At 40.7% G+C, this 10,847-nt stretch overlaps 1 protein-coding gene across 6 annotated transcripts in view; it reads right to left on the minus strand.

The window, feature by feature from the left end:
• Positions 1 to 10,787, minus strand: part of cacna1g (calcium channel, voltage-dependent, T type, alpha 1G subunit) — a 157,675-nt gene extending 146,888 nt beyond the window's left edge. The window contains exons 1-6 of one of the 6 annotated variants that reach the window (XM_078788919.1): positions 9,705 to 10,787; positions 8,739 to 8,871; positions 7,598 to 7,643; positions 5,654 to 5,703; positions 2,576 to 2,791; positions 192 to 304 (exon numbers count right to left, since the gene is read on the minus strand). The gene's annotated coding sequence lies outside the window, so the exon portion shown is untranslated. Of the gene's footprint in view, positions 1 to 191; positions 305 to 2,575; positions 2,792 to 5,653; positions 6,418 to 7,597; positions 7,644 to 8,738; positions 8,872 to 9,704 lie in introns of those variants that run through there. The other 5 variants (XM_078788920.1, XM_078788923.1, XM_078788922.1 and 2 more) reach the window with 5 other exon arrangements.
• Between the last annotated feature and the right edge of the window lie 60 nt (positions 10,788 to 10,847).

Raw genomic sequence — 10,847 nt, forward strand, 5'->3', positions numbered from 1 at the left:
CCTGCTGCTGTGTTTAATGTAATTGTCACTTCATTTTGAACTCCTATTCATGACACAGGAAGAGATGATATATGTATCCCACGAGGTGGTCCACGTGGTGACATGCAGTGTGGCCTCTGATGCACAGTCCGGTGGGCCCTGCGCAATTGATTGATTAAGATTAGACTACGCTGTGTAAAACTCTCTCATACCTTCTCTCCTCCCTCTGTGCCACTTCTGGGAGGTACGGAGGCGTGGGTGCGCCGTGCTGTGCCAGACTATCAGGTTTACAAAGCCTGCAAAGTGCGCTGGCCAAACTTTGTGCCTGGGGTACAAAGATAGAGATTGTTGGTTATGTAATACTTTATGTGTAGTTTCTAAGCACTACTACAGTAGCGTGTCGGTCTATAATGAAATAATCCCCAATATATATGGATGTTAATGAAGTGTTTCCTCTTTCAACAGATGGTGGGCTTTCCCGGTGTTAGGAACACAAAAGCTGATCCATGTCAGCGATATCGTGTCCTCATGGGCTAAGAACATCGTGTTCCTCATCAAGTACATGCCAATTGTATGAAACCATAAACTCATGGCCATCAAACGAATCTGATACGTGATCATCACTCATTATATGTGTGTGTGTTAGTGTGTGTGTGACTGCACTCTACCCATGCTATTGAACGCTCATTAGTCTTTTCCCTGCAGGAGTGAGGCTTGTCCAAAAGAGGTAATTACTATATTGATCATTCTGCTCCAGCATTCCTCCTATAGTTACAGTCGTGAACACTAAGGGCTAAAGCGTACTGTTGTTTCTACTGTAAGACCTCATCTGCAACTGCTTGAAGTGCTCGGACTCTACTGACCACCTGAGAGCCATGACTACAGAAGCACCGACTATGCTTCCATGTCCTAAATTAGTTGGATTCCTGAAGTTTGGTTTGGTTTCTCCATTTTTCACACCTCACTGTGACATCCCAGTTTACATGCATGTTTTCCAATGCCATTATTGGCCAGGGTTGTGTATTATGTCCAAATACTCAGATTAACTTTTTCTTTGGCTTTTTGCACCTTAAAAAGCTGCTCACACTACAGCCTCTCAGGGATTACATCACATGCAGCATGCATGAGTTAATGCCCCCCAAAAAGCAGTGGAAACCAGGACATTTGCGTCATTTTATTCAAATAAATAAACAAAAAAAAACAGGACGGCCGGGAGAGGATATGAAAACTGGACATTTCCAAGCAAAACAGGATCTTTTGGTCCCCCTGGAAGTCACCCCAGGTGAGGTTATTTAGAAATGCCGTTCTGTATGGATGTAATTTCCCCAACAATACATAAGGACACGCTCCACCAGCAGAGTCGCATGAACAAATGCAAATGTAGCCATTTAGTTTCGCCCCCGCGTGTAACCTCCAAACGAGAAAATAATGCAATGCACTTTTTGTGACTCAATTTGTTGCGTTAATGCTTGTGTGTGGGGGTGTCCAGCGGCAGCTCAAAACACAAAAAAAACCCACTATAATTTACAAATAAACTTTTCTTGTGAATATGAAACAAGATTTTCAAAAGTGGTTAGCACGTCAGTAGAGATCTGGGTTCAAATTGCAATTGTTCAATTTGCATGTTGTCCATTTCTGCGGGTATTCCGGCTTCCCAAGAGCCATTACCACCCTGAACTCAGACATACAACTGTTACTACCTCAATCATATTTATTTATTTGACAACCCAATACAATACACTCATATGTGACTTTACTCATCTGTATACACCAGTCACTATTTGCACTATGACCCATTTATCATTGCACTAAAATTAATATATCTGTAATATGTCTGCTCCTGTGCAATACTATGTGTATATTTTGGATATCTTGTATATATCTTGTTAAATTGTCTTTTTTACTCTACTTTTATATACTTTTTTTTAACTTGACTTGTATAATGACAATAAAGGCCATTCCCATTCCCATAAATCCCACGTTGGGTGAATGGATGCCTCTAAATTGACCATGAATGTATCTCCATGTGCCCTGCCATTGGCATTGGCTCATGCGTTAGTTTAGTTTGTGTCGTCTTCCAGCCCTGAAGACCACACTTTTATCACTCTGGCTACTTTTTATCCTTGTCAACTGTCATTTTGACAGACATCTTACCAAAAGGAATCCCCATTTGGGGTTCTTTTATTACAGGGACAGTGCTAATAAGATGTCTTGACTATATGTGTGTGTTTCTGTTGGTGTGTGTGTGTGCGCCTGTCTGTGCTCTCGACCCATGACCTCAAAATGATCTACAGCTGCTACCTGCCAATTGTGCCTGACAAGCAACCTACCTATACCGTCTCCCCAACCAGTGGGCAGACGCTTTACATGAATACACACACATACACACACACATATACACACACAAACACATACTGCAGTAACACTTTGAATCCAGTGGAGATGAATGACAACACCATGGTCTTCAATTTCTTCTAACGACACTGACTTGTTATGAGAAAAGCTAGAAAACTAGAAAAGCCATTGTGCGTGTATGTTTAGTGTCAATGTGTGTGCGCCACAGGCTAGTAAATTATGGAAATGTTCTCCTACTTACAATATCCACATCTGTTGCGCCGGGTTCCACCCTCCGTTTTCCCTCTGAAGTGTGTCCAGGTGACGTTCCTGTCTGGCCAGCTTCATCATCATCACACTTCTTGACGAAATCAGGCAGCCTCATTTGCATAATACACCCTGCAACTGTAGAAAGGCGAATTGGAAGGAAACCTCCTTGAAGTCTGGATGCCCATCGCTCCAGTGGGAGGTTCTTTTACTGTATTTGATGGTGGAAACAAAGCACACGTTCTGTTTAGTTCTTCCAAAATATATACAGATGCATCTGGATCATTTGGAATAGCTATGAAAAGTACGGGAATCTCTTACACACTGTGAAAGGTTTCCCTCTTCATAAAAGGAAGAGCAAAAACTGTTTATGACGTTTAAATACATTCCAGCCCTCGAGACACCAATAGCACCCCTATAGTCACCTTTACACTCGTATTATCCAATATACAGTAAAGTCTCGTTATATCGATATTCTCGGGAGTCGGAAAAAATACCGATATAACCGGACTATCCATATATCCGATCCTGCGCCGAACTGCATTAAAAGTGGGCGGATCTTTGATATGGCATGTAATTTTCTCCTTGAGTTCATCTAGCATGCTCTAGCATGCTTTTGTACTACAATAAATTTTGTACTACAGTAAATAAAAATAAACTTACGCTGTAGTGATTACCGGTTACCGGGACATAATTCACCCCGGAACTATCGATAGGGAAGGTGTTGCCACCCGGAGGGGTAGGCGCGAGGGACGGGTGTTTTCCGCTGTGTGTGCTGCACTCTGGTGGTGGAAGTGTGAAAAATAAAGTTGACTGGAAGCAGCCGTTTGCCGTGTTCTTTTTTGGTATTGAAATCCTTAAGCAAAGATTGATTTAAGCTGCTTTTGTATCGATATAAGCAGACCAAATTGGCTGGCGGGAGATGAAAAGGGCATCGTAGTAACCGGATTATCATAATAACCGTGTATCGTACTAATGGAGCTAATTATATCATAAAAGACTAGAAATTTGCCGGGAAATGAAAATAGTATCGTAATAAGTAGTAATTCGTTTTAACCGATATCGATATAACAAGACTTTACTGTAGTAGCCAAAATATCAGAAAAGAAGATAAGAATCACACGAAAGACCCAAAAATTCGAAAACGACCATTTGAGCACAACTGAGTAAGATGCCATAATGTCATATTTGGTGCTCATAACACGCTCCATGCACACATATTAACTGTTATAACATCATTAAAAGTCAATTCCGCACAACAAGAGGTCTTGAAATGATGTTTTGGTGAAAGCAAACCTGGAGAAGGGAACATTTGAACAGCTGCTGCATCTGCTTTAGCACCTTACTGTGACCTCGCTGGCAGAAGGAAATTGAATCTCAAATGGAACATCTGGGAACAGCACCTACAAATTACCACCGAGAACCCCCGACTTCCAACTCCACTTAAAAGTAAACGGACCTTCGGCCAACATTGCAGTCATATTTATAATCATTTTGATATATGAACATATATGGTCATGTTTTAACTTTGCTTCCATTAGGTTTTAATGGCTTCCAGCAGTTCAACTGATGTGCAATTGAATGATTGAGGAAGTCAGTTATTGGTGCCTCGACATTTTGTTTAAAGAAAAAGAAATAATAAAGAGCGTCCGCTACTTTCCAGACTGCATCTTTTCATAAACAGAGCACATTTCTCTACACGTTGTCCCATTTAGACAAAAATAATCTGACATTCCAGTCACGCGACAGATATGGGCCCTCATGGAGGCAAAATATATCTGGTCATGTGGAAGTTCAAGATTGTAGTCTACATCGCCAAAGAAACGATCACATTCATCATTCTGTAACTGCAGACAACTAAACAACAAGCATTTCCTGTCTTTTTCTTCCCCTTCTTGTCAAAAAGTGTCGTATCTCTCCGCAACAAGGCAGGGATTTGGGTCTCTGTACATGTCAATACTAAATTAAATCCACAATAAATATATTGAAGCAGGAAATGTGTTATGCTACCGACTAAAGCAAACATCCTGCTGAATTTATTCCTCCCATTTTTCAAGCTACTCAGGGGAAAATAATACTCTCAGTTGAGCCCGCCAGGCCAAATACATTTTTGACTTGAGTGTTGGCTGTCTGGCTATTGAATAAAAAACATATGATATGAGATTATTTCCCAAACCGCATTTCAAGGTGGTCTTAAAAGCCAATTCCAAATCCGAGTCTGGTTCACAGTATCTTATGCGTCACTCAACTGCACATTCCCGTGTGTGTGTGTGTCCTTTCCTGATGACATTGAACATCCCGCTGCACGGTGAAACATGCCAAGACCAGCGGTCTGATTTGTTATAAGAGTTACTAGGATTCCTACTAAAGGAGCACGTATGTAAAATTGTATCTATAATCTGAGGTGAGGGCTGCGCGGCGGTTGAGTGGAGCTTGGAGACCAGGGTTCAATTCCACCCTCGTTTGCATGTTCTCCCCGTGCATGCGTGGGTTTTCTCCGGGTACTCCGATTTCCTCCCACATTCCAAAAACATGCTAGCTTAATTAGCGACTCCAAATTGTCCATATGTATGAATGTGAGTGTGAATGGTTGTTTGTCTATATGTGCCCTGTGATTGGCTGGCCACCAGTCCAGGGTGTGAATCTGAGGTGAAAGAGTCAAAAATAGCATGTCAAAGCATTTGTGTCAGAGAACGCTAGACGGAGTGATGTAAGTGGAACCTCGGTTAGCGTCCGCCCCGGTTAGCATACTTTTTTGGTTAACATCAATCAATTACGCCTCAGTTTGTGTGCATTCTTTGTGCATGACTTGTGTTGTTGTTAATATATTGCAGGAGTCCATCTGTATTTTTAATATTAATATGCTTTAATCTATTCAAAAAGTCCCAGTAGCGTACATACTGTGATACTGAGCAGTACAGTGCTCGACATCACCCAACGTGAGGAAGCTCAGGTGTACAAAAATGTATATGATATGTCAGGAAGACTGACTGATAGACAGCTTTGAGCTATTTATGGATATAATAGTATATGCGTGATGTATGTAGCGTGTAACCTGGAAAGACATACGCACGGGGTTCTCTGAGAGCATCTCCTCTGTCATAGTGGTCACACTTCATTACTCTGGAGGGAAGAAACAGAAGAAGTCAGGAACGGATGTGTGCATCTGTGTAAGCGTGTGTGAGTCGGCAATTTGGCCGGCCTCCATCTTTCTTCTTCAACGCTCTGGAGAAAGTTAGGACCGCAATAGCGAGATGCCACGCAAAGCGTTGCCTCTCGGCTGTAAAACATCCAGAAGAAAAATGAACTACAGTTTTTATCCATGTTCTTTGTGGTCACACTGCTGGTTATGGAGTTAAGATGTCTCATCAAAAAGGAATTCCACTTCCTCTTTATCAATCATTGTCTGGTAAGGAGTTTGCAGATGTGACCTGTTTGAAGTATACGTCTGGGTTCATACAGCCTATATTACATAATTGGCAACACGTGGAATTAAAGTTTGGAATTATTGTACTAATAATGACCAAATAGTGAGAGGGTTCGACAGTCATATTGCAGAGAATACTAAAGAAACCTCAGTCATCCTTCAATGATGTTTAAAAGCTCAAGCGGGAAGACAAGGACAGTCCGACATCCCAAACAAAATATTGTTGTTTGGGAAATACATGTTGAAATGTTGCTGTGCAAGAGTCATGAAATGTTTTCAACTTAGATTTTAAGAAACATTATCATAAAAGACTCAACTAGGACTTGGTCTCGATCCGTCTCCGTCTCAACTCACAATGTGGTCTGCCGTCGTCATCATTTATGTACCATATTTTCTGGACTATAAGTCGCTTCGGAGTATAAGTCGCACAAGGCCAAAAATGCATAATTAGGTAGCCAAAAACATACATAAGTCGCATTTTTTGTGGGTAATTTATTTTAAAAACTACTTGACCAAAACAGACATTGGAAGGCTAGTTCTAACATTAATAAAAGAATAGAGAACAGGTTGAATAGGTGTAAGATATGCTAACACAATGGTTATTCAGCTACACGAAAAATAAACATGAACAGAAAAGGTGTCCAGTGTTTATGTAACATAAACACTTTTTTCATTTATAAGTCGCTCTGGAGTATAAGTCGCAGGAACAGCCAACCTATGAAAAAAAGTGCGACTTATAGTCCGAAAAATACAGTATTTCTTTATAATTAGGGTACTTTTGAACAGTCCCAGTGAGTAAACCAGAGGTGGGTAAACTATGGCCTGGGGGCCACATGCTGCCCAGCAAGTGTTTAAATACAGCCTGCCCGTTTTTTCCAAAGTATTTCATTGAAACTTAAAATCCAACCTGGAATCATAGCTTGAGCCAACCTTTTGATGGTTTATGTAGCTTTTTTTTTAATAAATTTGGTTATTTGATGTGGTCTGGCTGCACGGCGGATGAGTGGTTAACGCGCAGACCTCACAAGAGTTTGCATGTTCTCCCCGTGCATGCGTGGGTTTTCTCCGGGTACTCCGGTTTCCTCCCACATTCCAAAAACATGCTAGGTTAATTAGCCACTCCAAATTGTCCATAGGTATGAATGTGAGTGTGAATGGTTGTTTGTCTATATGTGCCCTATGATTGGCTGGCGACCAGTCCAGGGTGTACCCCGCCTCTCGCCCGAAGATAGCTTGGATAGGCTCCAGCACCCCCGCGACCCTCGTGAGGATAAGTGGTAGAAAATGAAGTAAACAGTGAACGAACCGGCACTTAAACAAAGGAACATGTACGTATATTGTGCCAATTTCACAATAGAAAACAAATTAAAAAGCATTGCGGCCTTGCTATCTCGTGTGGAGCATAGAAGTCCATACGAGAGCTCCACACTTAACGCAAAAGTGGAAGTGGAGAAGAAAAGTAGAGAAATGTAGAGTTTGGTCGTAAGGGATTTAATGAGCATACCTTTCTCTCATGAAGCTTTCACCTAACTAGGCTACCATGATGAACTAGTTGGCGCGTTCCCCCTCAGCCTCCATCGCTCTACTTACCTTCCTTTCCGCTACACAAACTGGGGCCTGGCATCACATGATAAATCTATGGGAAGAAGAGAAGAGATGGGGTGGACAGTCGACTGAAATGATAAAACACCTTCTCCGATTGTTTTTTTTCTTACTTACATTTACTTTTTTTCCTAATAAAAATGAACATTATATACGGTTGATACTGTATTAGTGATGCAAAAAGATTGATGGACTTCTCTGAAATGGCTAATGAGAAAGTATGAGCTCAATCTCATGTGACCGTACATTAAAAATCATCTACCTTTAGCACAGGGGTCTCAAACTCAATTTACCTGGGGGCCACTAGAGCTAGGGTCTGGGTGAGACTGGAGTCAGGTTTTTAAAAAAAAAACAAAAAAAAACGCATTTATTAAAAACAGAAAAATGAATAAACTTTGCTTTGTTTCTGATTTTCTACAATAGAAGCTCTGATAAAACATTCCACTGTTCTCAAATATCTTAATTTTTATTTTTCTACACAAAATAAGATGAAAAATAAATAAACAAATCAAGAATAAAGAAAATCAATCAATCAGTAATAAATAAATATAATAATAATAATAATAATAATAATGATAAACGGCAAATAATAAAGACTTAAGAAACCACATATAGTTGGTGGGTAGACCTATTATTTTTTTCAGATTAAAATTAACCGAGCGCTGTAGACATGACAAAACACGACTATAGTCACATTTATACTTTTTTTATTTACAACATATTGCGCAACTGCAGGGTCTTGAGACACATGCTAACTCGCAAACTAGAGAGCTAGCGACCTAAACGGTAGCCTTCAAGTTATTTCCTTTAAACTTAAATAGCCAAAAACATAACCACTTCCACACGGATAGGGAGGATAACTATTAACAGTTATTTAACCTTTAACATGAACATTAATCAAACGTACTAATTTTTTCTGGGTACATGATACCATACAGCACCCATATCTAGTGTCAAACTAGTGTCCTGCGGGCCGCGTGTTTGAGACCCCTGCTTTAGCAGCTGGTGCAAAAAGTCTCCTTGCCAAAAAGGAAGGACTCACATTCCACACAACACATGAAAACTAATATTCTAAGGCAATGACAGTACAAAAAATAACAAAAAAAAAATCAATATTTCTTTGACCCACCTCATATTTTTCTCTGCGTGGTGGAGCCTGAATGACTGACCTGTCGGCTTTCTTTCCTTCTTTCATTTGGCCTTTTCTTCCAATCCCATCTTCTTATCATACATATTAATATCCTCCACTCCCTCCTGGTCACCTGCACACAATGCAAAGCAAGCTCTGGTCATGCACGGTCAACTTCTGTTGAAGGAATAATAGGACTTACATAGACATATACATACATACAACCTCACCTATCTGGAGTTCAGTTATGAAATGATCATGAAGAACTAGTATTGTTTTAGGCTGCTATCCTGCCATAGAGGCTTTTTTTGGTCTTTCACGCAGGGCACTGAACACATCATGCAGTGATGTCTCTCCCCTCCTCCCCTCCCCTCCTCTCACTCCTCGGTTCTTCTCAGTGAGGAGCATCAACACAAGATGATGCTCAGGATAGTAATGTTTAGTGTTTGTGAGACATGCTTGGCAACATTTCCATAGAGGACATATTGTAATATGATCACACGTTCACAATTTATGAATTAATCCTGTTGTTCAGTCCTTTCATTCATTCATTCATTCGCTACCACTTATTATTTCTGGCAATGTGTTAAGGTTGTTAATGTTTTACAACATCATTTCCTCTTCTGTCACTGCAGTGAGGAACATCAATCTGGGAATTCTGCTTATGGTATCGTTCCAGGACCATGACAAGGGCTTTGGGATTTTTATTCTTCCAGGTTTAGTCCCTTCAATTTGCCCATTTTGCCATTTTTAACATTTTCCACCTATGAAATATTGGGTGTAGCCATGCTTGATAATGTTGTTTAACATTTAATTGGATGAGTTTTCTTTCCAGCTCCCAATCTTATGGTTGCTAGGCAACCCAGAGTTCCAGTCAGGGATTACTCAGGTGTCCAGACCAACCCCGCAAAGTTCAAGTGACACAATCGATACTACCAAAAAGAACGAACGCATTGTCTGGCTTACCTGCATTTTCATGTTCTGTTCTTGTTCTTGTTGTGTAAATGTAAACACTGCGATATCTACTGTGGCCGATGGAGGCAAACACGCGGCAACATCCAAACAGAAATGATCTGAAGGCAAAAACACAAAAACAAAATGCTGCCATCTCATAAGCTGCGGGATCCAAAAGAATGATTGGCAGAAAGACAAACAAAGCCATTCTCCCAAAACACAAGTTCATGGAACAAAACCGAAGTTAGCCATGCATGCTTCCAGGAGGACAAGACTAGTGGGATGTATGTCTTTGAAGAGTCTTTAAAGCAGGACGCCCAGTAGAAAATAGGCAGAATGAAAAGGCCCTTGGCTGTAAAACGTGATTGCTCTATAGAACTAGTACAGTCAAATATGTCTTTAAAGATGGATGGCCACTATAATAAGAAAGTGTGGATTAAATTCACCTCATTTTACTATTATCTACTATAAATCTATGTCACATGACCTAACCTGCTAACCTTCAGTCTTGCTTATTAATGAAAAAAAGCATGACGGCGTTACGTAAACGAACAATGTCTGTTTTGCAACTTCACTGACCCATTTCGTTTTTTTACAATGAAGACATTGACGATAATTCTATCTCTACTTGCCCCCCACACTGACTGCCTGTCCCGCTGGCCTTGCGGCGTCCGGCTGGATGCACCCCGCCGCTCATGACTGCCTTTGTGATGCTCCTGTAGACCAGGACCGTCTGAGCTATGATCCAATTCTGTTGTCTTGTTACGTCTGTTGTGTTTACCCGTAGCTGGCTAAGATGTCAACGCAATGAAGGAAAAACGGGATACTTTTTCATATTTTTCCTGTATAATACATACTTTGACACTGGAAATGTAAATTATTTATTTTCACTTGGAGTGAAAATAAAATGTGGGCTTCCTCTTGTGTCTGAACACAGGGCTCTGGCAATATTGGTATAATAATAATAATAATAGCTGCACGGTGGTCAAGTGGTTAGCACGCAGACCTCACAGCTAGGTTTCCTCCCACATTCCAAAAACATGCTAGGTTAATTGGCGACTCCAAATTGTCCATAGGTATGAATGTGAGTGTGAATGGTTGTTTGTCTATATGTGTCCTGTGATTGGCTGGCGACTAGTCAAGGGTGTACCCTGC

This window comes from Doryrhamphus excisus, linkage group LG2 (genome assembly GCF_037039965.1).
Source record: "Doryrhamphus excisus strain RoL-2023G ecotype Guam linkage group LG2, RoL_Dexc_Guam_v1.1, whole genome shotgun sequence".
Classification (NCBI taxonomy): domain Eukaryota; kingdom Metazoa; phylum Chordata; class Actinopteri; order Syngnathiformes; family Syngnathidae; genus Doryrhamphus; species Doryrhamphus excisus.